At 39.4% G+C, this 14,176-nt stretch overlaps 1 protein-coding gene across 2 annotated transcripts in view; it reads left to right on the forward strand.

The window, feature by feature from the left end:
- Positions 1-4,313: 4,313 nt before the first annotated feature.
- Positions 4,314-14,176, forward strand: part of map4l (microtubule associated protein 4 like) — a 126,238-nt gene continuing 116,375 nt past the window's right edge. The window contains exon 1 of one of the 2 annotated variants that reach the window (XM_051953296.1): positions 4,314-4,457. The gene's annotated coding sequence lies outside the window, so the exon portion shown is untranslated. The remainder of the gene's footprint in view (positions 4,458-14,176) is intronic. The other variant, XM_051953295.1, reaches the window with a different exon arrangement.

Here is a 14,176-nt window from a genome sequence, read left to right on the forward strand (position 1 = left end):
TGCTTGTTGAGATCTGACTTTGTGTTTTGCTGCTTGTCTGCTTGGTCCTCGTCTTTTGTTTGCCTGTCAGGACCGACCTTCTGGTACAAACCCTATTTTAGATTCTCTTTGAATATGACAAACTTTGGTCTAACTCAGTCTCCTTGTCTCTGGGTCATGCTGTTATCTGTGGAACTGAGCTTTTACATGAAGAAGAACTCAAGAAAGGTCAGTTCAACTTAAAATTTCATGACTCATATTCAGGTATAAAATGAAACCTGACAGAAGATCCCAGATCAGACAGTGATGACAGCTGTCAGGTGGAGTGTCACCGCTGGGATGAAGAGATTCAAGAGGAACAGAGTCAGCAATAGGTGCCAATAAAATCCTGTTTAAGAAGATCAGTAAGGTGGATGCTGAAATCATCACTGATCAAGTAAGAATAGAGTTATTTACTATTGTGTGGATTGTTTTAGAGTGATAAAAGTACACAATCAGCTGCTGCAAGGATATGATGAATCATAGACATTTGTCATTATTATGCTTGTTGATTGTGTTATTATTAATATTATTATTAGTAGAATATGGAGTCACAGGAGTGCCACATCAAAATATAAATCCATAAATAAATAAATGTGGAAATATAAAGAGAAATAAATAAATAAATGTGGAGATATAAAGAGAAATAAATAAGTAAATAAATAAATGTGGAAATATAAAGAGAAATAAATAAATAAATAAATGGAAAAAACGGAAAAGGTAAAAGCAAAGACAAAATTTTCCTCTTTATTTATTTATTTCTCTTTATATTTCCACATTTCTTTATTTATTTCTCTTTATATTTCCACATTTATTTATTTATTTATTTATTTATATTTTGATGTGGCACTCCTGTGACTCCATAGTAGTATTGGTATTCTATACAAAATTGTGGATATTATAGTTAACCAAAATAAAACTAGACGTTGGAAAACAACAAAAAAATGTCTGCTTGTTCTGAATTTCGTTAAATCCCTCACAAACAACCTTCCATATTATCTTTTAAGAAAACTAAAACTAACAAAAACTAAACTAAGCCTAACATTTTAACACAATAGAAGCTAAACTACTGGAAACTAACACACTAAAAATGAAATAAAAATAAAAACAAATAAAAAAAGCACAAAACTAGAGTATCTCTGCACAGCATGGGGTTTTATTTAAAAGATTACAAACAAACCAAATCAAATGGGAGCCATAATCCCAGATAATCCTATAGAAACCTCTGCCTCTGCTTCAGCCAGTCAGTCATCTGGCTAGCTAGGAGCTCACAGTCAGCCAGACACCCGGCACCGCTGCATTTCACTTTCTCTTTTATATTCTGCATATACTCAGAATGACTGACCTGAAGAGTGACGGTAGCAGTTTGCATTCACGAGCTGTAGTTTTATGAACTGATATGCTTTTTTGAACATGAATCACAGGAAAATCTGCTGCAGGCAGATCCAGCTTTGGTCAGCTGCTGGTTCCAGTCGGGCATCGGAATGACTGAGCTCAAATCGAGCGCAAGCAGATCAATTTCAATACCGTCCTCGGGTTCTTTGTGTTTTTCAGGTCATCTTTACCACCCATATAAATGTTCCAGGCATTGCTGCAACAAATACAGTTGGTAGCAAATGTCTGAAAAGGCTTTTTCTATTTATGAAGTAGATAGATTTTAATTTAATGATGGAATTCTACAGTTGCAGAGTGAATGATCTGTGCAGCCTATTCACATGTTTTTTGTTTAAACATGCATAAAATGTCACTTAAAATAGTGAAAATAACCCACTAACCTCAGGACTATTTACTTGATTTAGATTCTAGCGCTACTTTCAGTATTACATTTGTAACGGCTGCTGCATAAGACTTAGCCGTCTATTTGCACCTCATTTGCAAGTTGTATTTAACTCTCATGATTAGAAACTGTATATATAATGGCTTCTTTTATGAACTAGACTGACTGTCCTGCACACACACTGGTTCTGTCCATGCTGTACATGTCATAGCTATGATAATACCACATCAAAGTTGTATTCACACTTTATATTTTGCATATTGTTTTATTTTTAATGTTTAATTTACCACAGCTAGATCCCTTCATATCATACTGCCCTGTTAGTTTATTTTTCATTTTGATGTGCATTCCTTTGTATAATATAGAATGACTGCATATGCATCTTCCTAAACTGCATTTCCACTACGGTGACTCTTATACAGTGTATTGGTGTACACGGGCGTCAATAAATTCAGTGTCTGCACCTATAAAAATAGTAAACATACCTGATTTAAATTTTAAATTAAACTTCTTCTTCTTGAGCAGCGACACACTGCTTCCTGTGCCACAGTTTAAACACTTCCTGGAAGCAGTGCTCTGTAAACATGTCTAAGAACGTGTGTTGAATCTCTGCTCTCTGACTTGAATTTCATCTTGGAGAAGAGGACAAAGTCGCAGGGAAGCAGATTTGGTCAGTCGTGCACGAGAAGAAGGACAATTGTGTTGGTGAGGCCAAAAAGCATGCATATTTACAACGCACAGTGTGTAGGGAGTGTTGTTTTCCACTGGAGCCTGCTGTTTGATCTCAGTGTTGTATCTTTTACCAATGATGACATTTGACATGAAGGTGGGATCAGCTTGATAAGAAATGTGATGTTTGTTTGCATGTTATGAACAGCCCCAAAACCAGGAGTTAAACAGTCATGGTGTAATTAACCATCTTTGCAGCATTTTCAGCTCAAAAACCAAAAATCACACCCTAGAGACACGTGACATTTGCATTCATTTGCTTAAAAGGGCACAATAAGGGATCTTGAACACACTCAGTTTGACCTTTGTGTCCTTTGAAGGATGCAGCCCCTTAAGCTACATACTTTACTGATCCTGGAATGACAAATTGCTTTTTTGCATATCTCAGCTTGCTTGGAGCTGGGGTCAGAGCGCAAGGTCACCCACGATAAGGTGCAGACAGGGATAAGGGCTTTGCTCAAGGGCCTAATGGTGGCAGCTTGGTGGTGTTAGGGCTTTAACCTTTGACCTGCTGATATCCCTCTGAAAATGGCGCTTGGGAACACTCACAGGTATGGTCACACATATTCAGCAAGCTAAAATACCAGCAGGAACAATGTGCATCTATATCTTCACCCTCAAACGTCCTGCTATCCCCACCCCCCTCATCCCCACGTCATCCAACCGGTCGAGGCAGATAGCCGCCTTTCTCTGAGTTTTTTTAAGTTCCTTCCCACCGTCGCTTATAGAGAATCCAACAAAGGCAACTTTGGATTGTTGGGTTTTCTGCTCTCTGTTTATAATTCGTAAGGTCTGCACCAGACTATGCTCAGCAGTGTGAGATGACATATGTTGTGAATTTGTGCTATATAAATACAGCTGAACTGAAATTGAATTGAATTAAATACACTCCAATTTCTCCATTTGTTTTTTGGAAACTCAAGTAGTTCAAATCCATTAAATAGCTTGAAATGGTACAAAGGTAAGTGTGGAACTGACAGCGGTTTAAAAAAGGTTATCCCAAACTGAAAAATAATGTACATGTCAGAATTACACAAAAAGGCCTTTTCTGCTGATGACATGAAATGTCCTCTTCTATACTCTGGGAATACAATTAAGCTAAAGCATGTCAAATAGGACATAAAGTATCATGGAATCAGTTGCATTTTTTGTCACGTTCATTGTATTCTTCAGGTAATATACCTTTAGTGGTACCAGGCATTAAAATGGACAAAAAAGTGAAGAAAACAAGGGTTGTCTGATCAATTTTTCTATGACTGTATATGTATATATACTACCTGTCAAAGGTTTTGACACACTTTCTCATTCAGTGGTTTTTATTTATTTTATAATACTGAAGACATCAAAACTATAAAATAATGTATACGGAATTATGTTGTAAACAAGAAAGTGTCAGTGTAGAAAATAACACACACACAAAAAACATTTAGTTAGGGTGTATACATAAACTCCCCGTGACTCCTGCTTAAATCACAATTTCATTGTGTATTTTTTTATACATTGACAACAAAGACGTCTTTAATTTTTGCGATTTTGTGTTCATTTCTATGAATTTGTAATATTTTTTTTCTGTTTTGCTCCTATATTTTCATCCTGTCATCCTCTCAGATTTACCGCGATGTGCTTTAGAAACCTATAAACAAACAGGACACGTTCAGATTTACGGCGGTACGTGAAGGCAGCAGCAGCAGCATCTCCTGCTGCCTGCAGATTCACAAGTCTCCTCTTCTTCGCTTTTCTTTTTTTTTTTTTTTCATCGCTGCTGGCTCCTGATTGGCTGAAGCGGTTGGGAAAAGGGGCGTGTCTTCCCTTCTGAGTCCTGGCACCAGTCTGCTCTGCTCGCAGCGGAAGGTGGAGAGATTCAGCTCATCACACACTCTGTCTGTCTGACTGTCACACACTCGGCAAGAGAGAACCGGGACGCATCCGAACGGTGAGCTAGAGCCGCTTATTATCCGCTTTTCCTGCACGATGTCATGGCGTCATTGTTGTTGTTGTTGCTGTTTTCCTCTTCCTCCCACATCCTCCTCGCTGCGCCATCCTCATGCATAAATGAATGATGACATTGGAGGCATATTTGTAATCCGAGGGGCTCTCCGAGTCTCTGCACGGATGGATAAGGGCCTGTATTTATTATTGGGCAGTAGTAATATTATTATTACATTGGAGACGTGGCTTCTCATCACAATGGCAGAGGATAGTGGGCGTGTGAGGAGGAGAGAATGGGGTGGTGGTGGTGGGTGGAGGGGGGAATCTCATGCAGAGGTCCGTGGATTCGTGTCTCTTTGTTATGGTGGTGCCGCAGTCGGGATGGTACACCCCTTCCTGCTGCTGCTGCTGCTGCTGCTGCTGCTGGAAAAACCCACCAGGATGTAGTGTCCAGAAATAATCCTCAGAGTGAACCTCAGTCATCAATCATGAGCGTAAAGTGTTGTGACCTCAATGCATGCAGTGTTTGTCTGGACTTCACCTCTATTATTATAATATTCCTACATGGGACTACAGTAATACAGAGATAATGATGATGCATTGTCTTTATGGCATGTTTGTGCATCTCAAGGCCCTGTTATGTAAAGCTTCTTATTTTTAATTTATTTATTTCTCATGTTACACCAGTTTTGTGATGTTCTATAGAGACTAAGCCTCCCATTATACAATAATACCCCCCTTCTCCCCTCCCTACTCACTCTACACACTCACATACACACTGCATCCTCTTGTCTCAGTGTGGATTAGCACACATTGTTCCATCTATGCTCATATTTTCCCCCTCTCCGGCTGTTTCTGCCGTCCATTTGCACCCTATTTCATGTGTAAAAATTCAACATTCGGGTGGCTGATGTTGTAAAAAAGACTCATTAATAAATAGGCCACATCACACACACTGACACACACACTCACACACACACACACACTCACACGCTGCTATGGGAGAATGAGCATCTTAATTCTACACTTAAAGCAACAGTGAAGTTTCACTAAACACCGTAGTTTCTGCTCTGGATGGGATTGTTCGGTAACGAAAAGCTACATGATGCAACGCCGAGTAAAAATCTTTGAAGCTGAGACACGTGGCTGCACCATTCCATAAAGCGGAGTCCTGTGTCTCGTCTGACACGCCGTATATGTCCGTCTTCTGACATACTTCAGTTTGGACACCGATGTGAGTTCAGCATGTCACACTGTAGTCCATCATCATGCTTAATCTTTTATTTATCCTCACAGCTGGCACAAGTGTTTATTTCCCTAAATTCACGAAGCAACCAGCTATTTTTTCCAATGAATCCTTTGCTCACTAAAATATAAGAAAGCAGCCTCCTTCGTCCAATGAGACTTCTTCAAATTTATTCTTTTGTCTGTGCAGTATTGATTTCCTAGCATGCTAAAATGACCTTACTGGACCCAATTAGTAACCACAGCAAATTAAAATTCCAGGAAACACTGATAAAGGCTCTCGTTGTGCCGCATTATTATTTTAAACACCGTGTGAACGGAATTTGTTAATGTACTTTCATTGTTTTTGAGGAGCAGAGTCAGATTTGGGGAGGTTGTGGGTGCTGATTGGTCATTAATGTTTATGCATGTGGAAAGAAAATGGCTGCTGAGTAAGTAGCTCGTGTGCTGTTTCTGTGTAGACTGCCCTCCAGCTAGCTTCATCACAGACTACAGTAGATTTCGTTTGGGATTTCAGCGAGTGTAGTTCTGCACTTAAGCTCACATCTTGTCTTACTCTGGCAATAAAGGCCACAACACCACTTACAGATCTGTTCCAGTCCAATGAAGAGTATATTTGTAGCGTTTCTATCCACATTAAGAATAATAAATTCTCAAAAATCACCAATAATGCACTAATAATCTCATCTACAGTCATGTTTATGTGATATTTGGTCAGATTCATATTTGACTCGGGATGTAGAATGATATCAGCGTCATCAGATCAGCAGACAACATCTGTCAGTTTGGCCTGAAAATGTGACATGACATTTTATCTACATGTAAGTTGAAGTATTTTTCTTTGTTTATCTTATCTTGAATGTGTACATTGTAAACAAATTTAGTATTTTATGTCTGCACCTGCCAGTCGTTCATCATCGTAAGTGATGACATTATAGAATATTTAATCTACTGGAGAGACCAGATGTTCTCTGCATTTACATGGAAAAAATATGTGGATATTTACTTTAATACCGTATAAATAACTTTCAATTTCAAATTTACTCTATTGTGTATATAATATTTAGAAGAATCTCTGTAAAAATGCCATGTGGTGTTTAGTTATTGGCTTCCATGTTGATTTTAGGCCTGAAAACAACAAAAATGTCAACTATGTTACAAAAAGTCCCGCAATTATATATTGACCCAAGCATCAGCAATAGGCAAAAATTATTTTGAAAATCTGGGGATATTAGATATTGGCAAAAGCCCAGTGCGGTGCATCCTTAGTTTCATTTGTTCCTCAAGCACTGCCATGGGCTTTTATTGTGGCTCCTAAAGCTGAATCTGCAAAATGCCTCGGAAAAATCATCTGGGACAGTTTCTGTCGCTGCTGTCACAGCCTGAATATGAACCATGTAGTCTGATGGTTACAGCTGAATGAGTAGCTCAGTGCACTGCTCTTACTTGTTTGACCTTAGTTCTGGACTGAATAACTCTGCAAAGTCATCTTTAGGAACTTAGCGCTTAGGAAATCCTGAAAATTGTGCAGCAAAAGTCCAAATACATCAGAGATGGCGTACATGAAAGCAAAGCGTTTGCTGGTGTTGCAATGGGACGGTGTGATCAGAATGTTATGAGTTGAAATGTATACTGTACATTTGGCCTTAGAAAAACTTGTATTCTCCTACTTTCTGATCTAATGCAAAAAGCTTTCACATGTCCATTTAAGGGACAATGGTAAAGTTAAACCTGTAGATTTAGAAGCTTCTGAATACCTACGACTAGTAGATAGCAGGCCTGTGGCAAACTGAATGGATTGGACAGAATTTAAAACACCTGTGTGTACAAGATGTCACAATAACTTCAAACATCAGCACAAAAACTAAGCCATCAAATCCAAGCATTGACCACGGGGGAAAGTATAAATCCATTTTTTAAGCTGTGAGCGTTCCCAGGGGGACGTTGACCTCAATGCTGGTGAAATGGACAAAGTTTGAAATAAGCGTTTCATCGAGTTAGCTGTCAAGCCAATCTGTGACCAAAAATTCAGCAGTCACTCTAGCAGAGCATCAAGAGAACCAGCTGAAAAAACAACCATCTGAGCAGCTCTCCATCAGTCAGGCCTTCAGGGTAAAACGACAGGACAGAAGCTACTCTGAGTAAAAGGCAAATGACAGCCTGCTTGGAGTTTTCCAAACTGCATTCAAAAGACTGTGAGAGCATGAGCAAAAGATGTCTGATGTGATGAGACAAAAACTTAACTTTTTGGGCAAAACTCTGGTGAGCACCAGGCACTGTTCATCAGCTTCTAATATGAAGCCTACAGTGAAGCACGGTGGTGGCGGCATCATGCTGTGGGGCTTCTTCTCAGTGCACTGTGTTTCATTTTGCTTATATGGACACAATAAGTTCCCCACTTTATCCAAGTGCCAAATTTTTTGTGATATTTCAGGGATTTTTTTTGGACAATTTTCAGCATTTTCCTTTTGGAGTTTTGATGTAAAAATTTAAAATAGGCAGAGTATTAATGCTTATTGATTGGTAGAGTGAATTTAACCTTCTAAGGTCCGAGCTTTAGTTTGGTTTTGTATTTTAGTTTTTTTCTACTTACTTGGGATAAGGAGTAACCAATAAATATAATAACTGGATAATATCTAATATCTGATTACTATGTTTATTACATTTACATTATATATATATATATATTTTACTAGATTTACATTGTAAATATTATTATTATTTGTAGTAGTAGCAGAAGTAGTAATATTAGTATTATTATTAGTATTAACAATATGTCCTTTCGGGAAAAAAATGATCAAAGAACAAAAACATATCCACATATGTGGACGGCAGGTCTTAAGAGGTTAAAGTGAAGTATATTCAGAGTATGAGGCGTGAGTTCCTTTTCTAAGGATAAGTAAAGAAATGCCTAGTTAATGTATTTCAGTATTGCCAGCTTTTTTAATGATCTGTGAAACTGTATAATAATCACCCTTAGCTGAAAGGTCCGTTGCTGTGTAATTACTACCTCTTGTGTTATCATAGACTTGATTATATTTCGCACAGTGCTCATATTCCTGCACAGAGCTTAGCTGCAGGTCTTCTCAACCAGCATACATTTAAGAGAAATAATGTATATTGGCACATGAAGGAAAGAGATATTGTAAATATTGCATCTCGCGAGTGCAGTACAAAATAGGTAGAAAGACATCTGGAAACAGAGAATTTACAATTTGTTTTATGACATTCCCATATGTCGTGTAGAATACGTGCAGAATAAATTCACTTTTCCTTTTCACCGACATGACAAGCAGATAAGTTGAGATGTGTGATATGACAGTTTCATCTTGTGGATAAGAGTAAGTTAGCATATGATCTGCTTTTCAGAGTTGTACAGATTGCGTCATTGAGAGCATTATTCTATTCTGAAGGTTCAGTCACTGCTAACCATCAATGTCAACCCATTCTGCCTCGAGTTTCCTTAGCTGCAGGCTGGCCAGGGTGCTGTTGTGCCGTCCTTGGTATTATTCAGAAAGTCTCTTACTTTCCTGATGAACTTTAACTGTAGCATCTTGGACTGCAGCTACAGAAGTCCTCGTTCTGCTCTCCAGGAGACCTACTGAGAGCTGGAGGACTGCTACACCCAGAACCAGCAACAGACGGAGAACTAGTTCAAGTGCCACTATGCCAAGTTCAATTAGACGACCAGATAGCTGACTACTGTTTCGAGACAATGGAGTTGAAGTTTGTATGCAAGAAAAGAGATTCACTTGAGAGGCAGCTGAATGACACTGAGCACCGCCACAACAGCGACCTGGCAAATTACTCTGTAAAAAGAAGACAGCATTGCAGATGAAGGATAGCAGCGAGCAGACCACCTTCATGAAAGAAGTGTCACAGTGGAGGAGAAAACAAACGGCAACTTTTAGTCAGAACTTTCAGATCATCCCACTAAACCTTGGGGGAGACTGATGAATCAGATTGTGGATAATGGATCAGATTGTGATAGGATCTTTCTGTCAGACTGGCCACCTTTATAGACAAGAATTTAAAAGTCATTTCACAGTACTGTTAGAATAAATGTTAAAGAATTCTAGCTAGATTGTTTTTATCCAGTTGGCAATCATGATAGATGATTAAATACTTGGAATGACGTCCACTACTGGGTTAGATATGTAAAGGTGTGTTCAGATGGAACTAGAAACAAATATTAGAGGCAGTCTGATACACAAATATTAAATAAAAATAGTGTCATTTCTGACGGATGAAATCTCAGATAAAAAATCTTGTGCTGACCACAGGCGTGTGTTCTGCATGTGTTCATTATGTACGGATACCGAATAGCATGACCTAAATATGTAGTGGGCGGGGGGAATTGATGGGATTTGGATATACCTCCAGAATTTAATTAATTGTTCCTTGTATCATTTCTGATGGAGAAGTCCTGATAAGTCCACAGCGGTCAATTTGTAGTAGGATCGCAATCATTTGATCGTCAGCAGGCATATTGTTCACTTGTCATCGTTACGGTGGCGCCGTGCTGCTATATCTTGCAATGCTACAGAAATCTTTAACAAATCCGTGGATCCAGACTATACGCCACATACATGCCAAAATCTAATGAGGTGGTCCTTGTGTCACTTCTGACCTTCCCTGAAAATTTCATCCAAATCCGTTAGTCTGTTTTTGAGTGATGTTGCACACAGAAAGACAGATTCACAGACAGAAACCGATCTTCACATAACCTCGGTGGAGTAAATATGGGTAGATGTGAACAAATGCAAATTTGTCCAGTTTGGAAGATACCCATCTCAATACTTATCCTGCCACTAGGATGCATTTGTCTATAATTCACAATCCCACAGTGCAGTGCATCTCAACTTAAAGAAACTCTTCTCACACAACTGAACACTTGATTGTGATGTCACAAAATGACATGATAAGCAAGTGTCCAAAATCTCATTATAGCATTTAACATAGATCTTTTAGCATACATCAAGAGATGTGCCTCAGCCATATTAAGAAACCATGGGAAAGTGTCAACATGTCATAATAATGTCTAAGCCTTCTAGTGCTGCTGCTGGGGCTGACAAAGTTTATACTGAAATGACCTAAAACGACCAAAGTGGTGGATAGTTTGAGCAGCTACAGTGGAACATCTATATCCCATGGCACTACCAAACCTTCCTATAAGCTAATCCTGGTTGATGAGCCAATGGGTTTAGGAAATTGGATGCACTGGTGCAGTACTGAGTGCAGTGAAATACCCATTTTGAGGAACTGTGGGGTGGAAAATCAAAAGAATGAGCATTTCCTCCTAAAAGTCTCAGATATTTGAATGTTTGAACCATAGAGTGATCAAACATAAAAAAAAAGATAGGCTGATGATGCTTAAGACCTCGAACAGGAAGCTGATGGATTATCAGAGATGTTCTAATGCATGGCTGCTGTGATGATGATGATGCTATAATTTCTGCCTCAGGGATTGGTGGGATTACATGCAATCCCTTTCAGATTAGCAGCTGAGCAGGCAGGAAGTCAGCGGTCATGCAACCAGGTATTGTCAACGTTTTCAGTCCATTTGCCGGACAGTCAACCATTCAGGAGCGGTTATGCATTCAGCTAGCCAACAAAACAGACAAGACAAGTTCTCCAGCCGGCTAAGCATTCATGATTTAAGTCATTTTAGAGCATAACAATGTCAGCGATAATCAGATGTTAGTATAGGAAACGTGTAAACTGCCCATTCATTCAGTGAGTCAAAAAGCCAGCCTGGCAGAGGTGGTACAGTGGAGATATGATCTGATAGTGGTGCAGTGCTCCAGGCAATCTCAAAGCCCTAATAGTGGTTTGTACAGCGTAAGATTATGTAAAACCTTGGGGTCAAAACAGGGAGTTATCTCTTCGTGTTCCTGCTCAGTATAAACCGAGGCTATAGGAAGAATTCTCGGGCTATAAGATGAACTTTCTGTTATCGTGAAAATGCTGTGGACTGTGCCTGTTCTCCAACATTGTGACATTTCTGCTTTTTTGTAGTCGTCAGACAAACTGGACAAATGTCAGCGAATAAAGATGATGCTATATAACCACTAATCGGTGATATATGATAAAATACTGTATGTTCAGCTCACTAAGCCCTTAGTAAAGTGTGAACATGTAATACTGTGACCAGCACAGTTTGAGGTGCTGAATTAAGATTCCATTCCTCATGGTAACTCTGTGGCTAGTATTTAAAAATCAACACGGAAAAATAACAATTTACTATCAAGGTAATTTTAAAATTGCTATAATCATCATAATAAGCTCTCCAGTGCAGGGCAGTTGGTGCATTCAAATTGTATAATTGAGACCACAGATGAAGCATTTCCTTTTGATTTCTACTGTTTGAATAAAGCAGAATAAAGTTCCCTCTGCTAGAGCATGTGTTTAAAGCTGCACTGATCCTAAGTTTGAAATTTACAGTTGGTCAAATGACTGTGTTCAATGTGTAAAGGGTTGCTGATAGTGACGAACCCCAAAGAATTAGCACCAACTGCAGGGTTTCCTTCACCTCTGTGGAGAATTTGGGCCTTAAGTAGCTAGCAGTTGAAGATTTCCTTCCCACAAATGCACCACCAACCTCGTTTCAAGCTGCGACAGGTGGCTATTTTCTGGAACAAAGCTTGGATAAGCCTACTTTCCCATAAAAAAACAGCAGAGACTAGCTAGCGAACACAGTAGAATGCATTAAGCAGCATCAGACAGAAATGTTTGTGGTTCTAAGCTTAATTGGAAAACTGCTGGACAATGTGCATTACTAGGAAGTGGAACTCTGTTATCACTTCTGCACCTTTTTTGTTTCACTACTGACCTCTATACCTTCAGCCTTTTCCAAACATAAATAAACTAAGCTCCAGCAATGGCTCATGTGGTGAGGACTTTACTAGACTGTTGTGTTTTGAACAGTTTTGCTGGCAGTGTAATAGACTCACCCCTGCCTGGTAATGAAAACAGAGGATTAACCTTTCAGTAATGCTATATTATCTTCTCTCTTTGAATGTTCAAAGACCATTGACTCAGCTTCACACTGGGCTGATATATGGACGCGCCACATGTTGCAGCAGTCGCTCTTTAAAATTCCTCGAAAGTCTTTTGGTGCACTTGATGATAAGCAATAGTAATTTTGATTCATTATTAATGACCTTTGAGAATTATGCAATCCCTGAGTTATTTACCACCCACTTTTATCACCAAAGAGCCCGAAATCCCTGCAAACAGTTATTATGTCTGATGAAGTAAATCAGTCACAAAAAGAAAAATCAGTGTACCATTGTGTAGAAGCAGCATCCTGCACACAGTCATGCCATCATCTGATTAAAAATTATTAAGTTATGTGTTCCTTTTGCTGTGTTATCTTAATAAATGTATTTGAACAGAGTGCTTCTGTTCAAATGAGGATTGGGAAGGAGGTGGGCCTTTTAAAACAGCCTGACCTCAAACCTGGCCCTGCTTTAATTGTGGTTACCATGGCGATCTGTCTTGGTTAAAAGTGAAGCCACCTTTGTAAATGTGAAAAGGCTGTGTTTAACTCCGAGTTTATTCACTAAAACGCTATTGTTGCTTCGTATGAGAGACACAGAAATCTCTTTGCAGAATTCCAGCGTGAACAGAGCTGTTGGTGCAGCAGTGCTTCTGTGGACGCTGTCCGGTTACTCCAGGCTTCGGTTTTAAAGACACCCTCTGGTGAAAATTGAGTTTTTACCTTGTTAGCATGTCCAGATGGTGTTTTTGAGCATTTCCACCTGCAGTGTACCAATGACAGTCAGAAAAACACAGATTCAGACTTCCCACAGCTCTTTTGGAAACTCTTTCCACAGCTTTGTTCACAGATGTAGATGTGCTCCCCAACACCCATAAAGCATTCTAGAGCAAGCAATGGTATAAATTTACATCTAAGTTATTTTATAATATTAAGGGAATATTAGGCTCCAGCACCCCCCGCGACCCTAGTGAGGATAAAGCGGTGTATAGAGAATGGATGGATGGATGGATATTTTCCTGAAAAAAAACTTCTACAAATGCAAGTTTGATGTAGCCTAGCCGCGCTAGACAACCCACGGCAACGAATTTAATTCTCTGCCAGGGTGGGTCTAGTTACCCTCCATATGGCTCAAGGCTGGATTCTCCTAAAACTGGCCGGACGAATCACCATGAAGTGTAGAGTCAGAAGGCGGGCGTAACTAAGTGACGACAGAGGCGTGACGATTCTGACAGAAACAACCGGCGCACAATAAACAGTTATCTTTCGACTCGACTTTGGCCACAGCCCTTAAAGATTTGAAGCTAAAATTCAACTTGAAAGATAAAAAAAGGACGGCACTGAAGTGTTTCATTGAGAAGAAAGACGTATTTGGACTTATGCCGACGGGATATGGCAAATCCTTAATATACCAGTTGACTCCGCTGGTTGGGAAGCTAATGGGACTTAGCCACAATCCGCCGGCGCTCTAGGAACTA

Source organism: Acanthochromis polyacanthus, chromosome 9 (assembly GCF_021347895.1).
Source record: "Acanthochromis polyacanthus isolate Apoly-LR-REF ecotype Palm Island chromosome 9, KAUST_Apoly_ChrSc, whole genome shotgun sequence".
Classification (NCBI taxonomy): domain Eukaryota; kingdom Metazoa; phylum Chordata; class Actinopteri; family Pomacentridae; genus Acanthochromis; species Acanthochromis polyacanthus.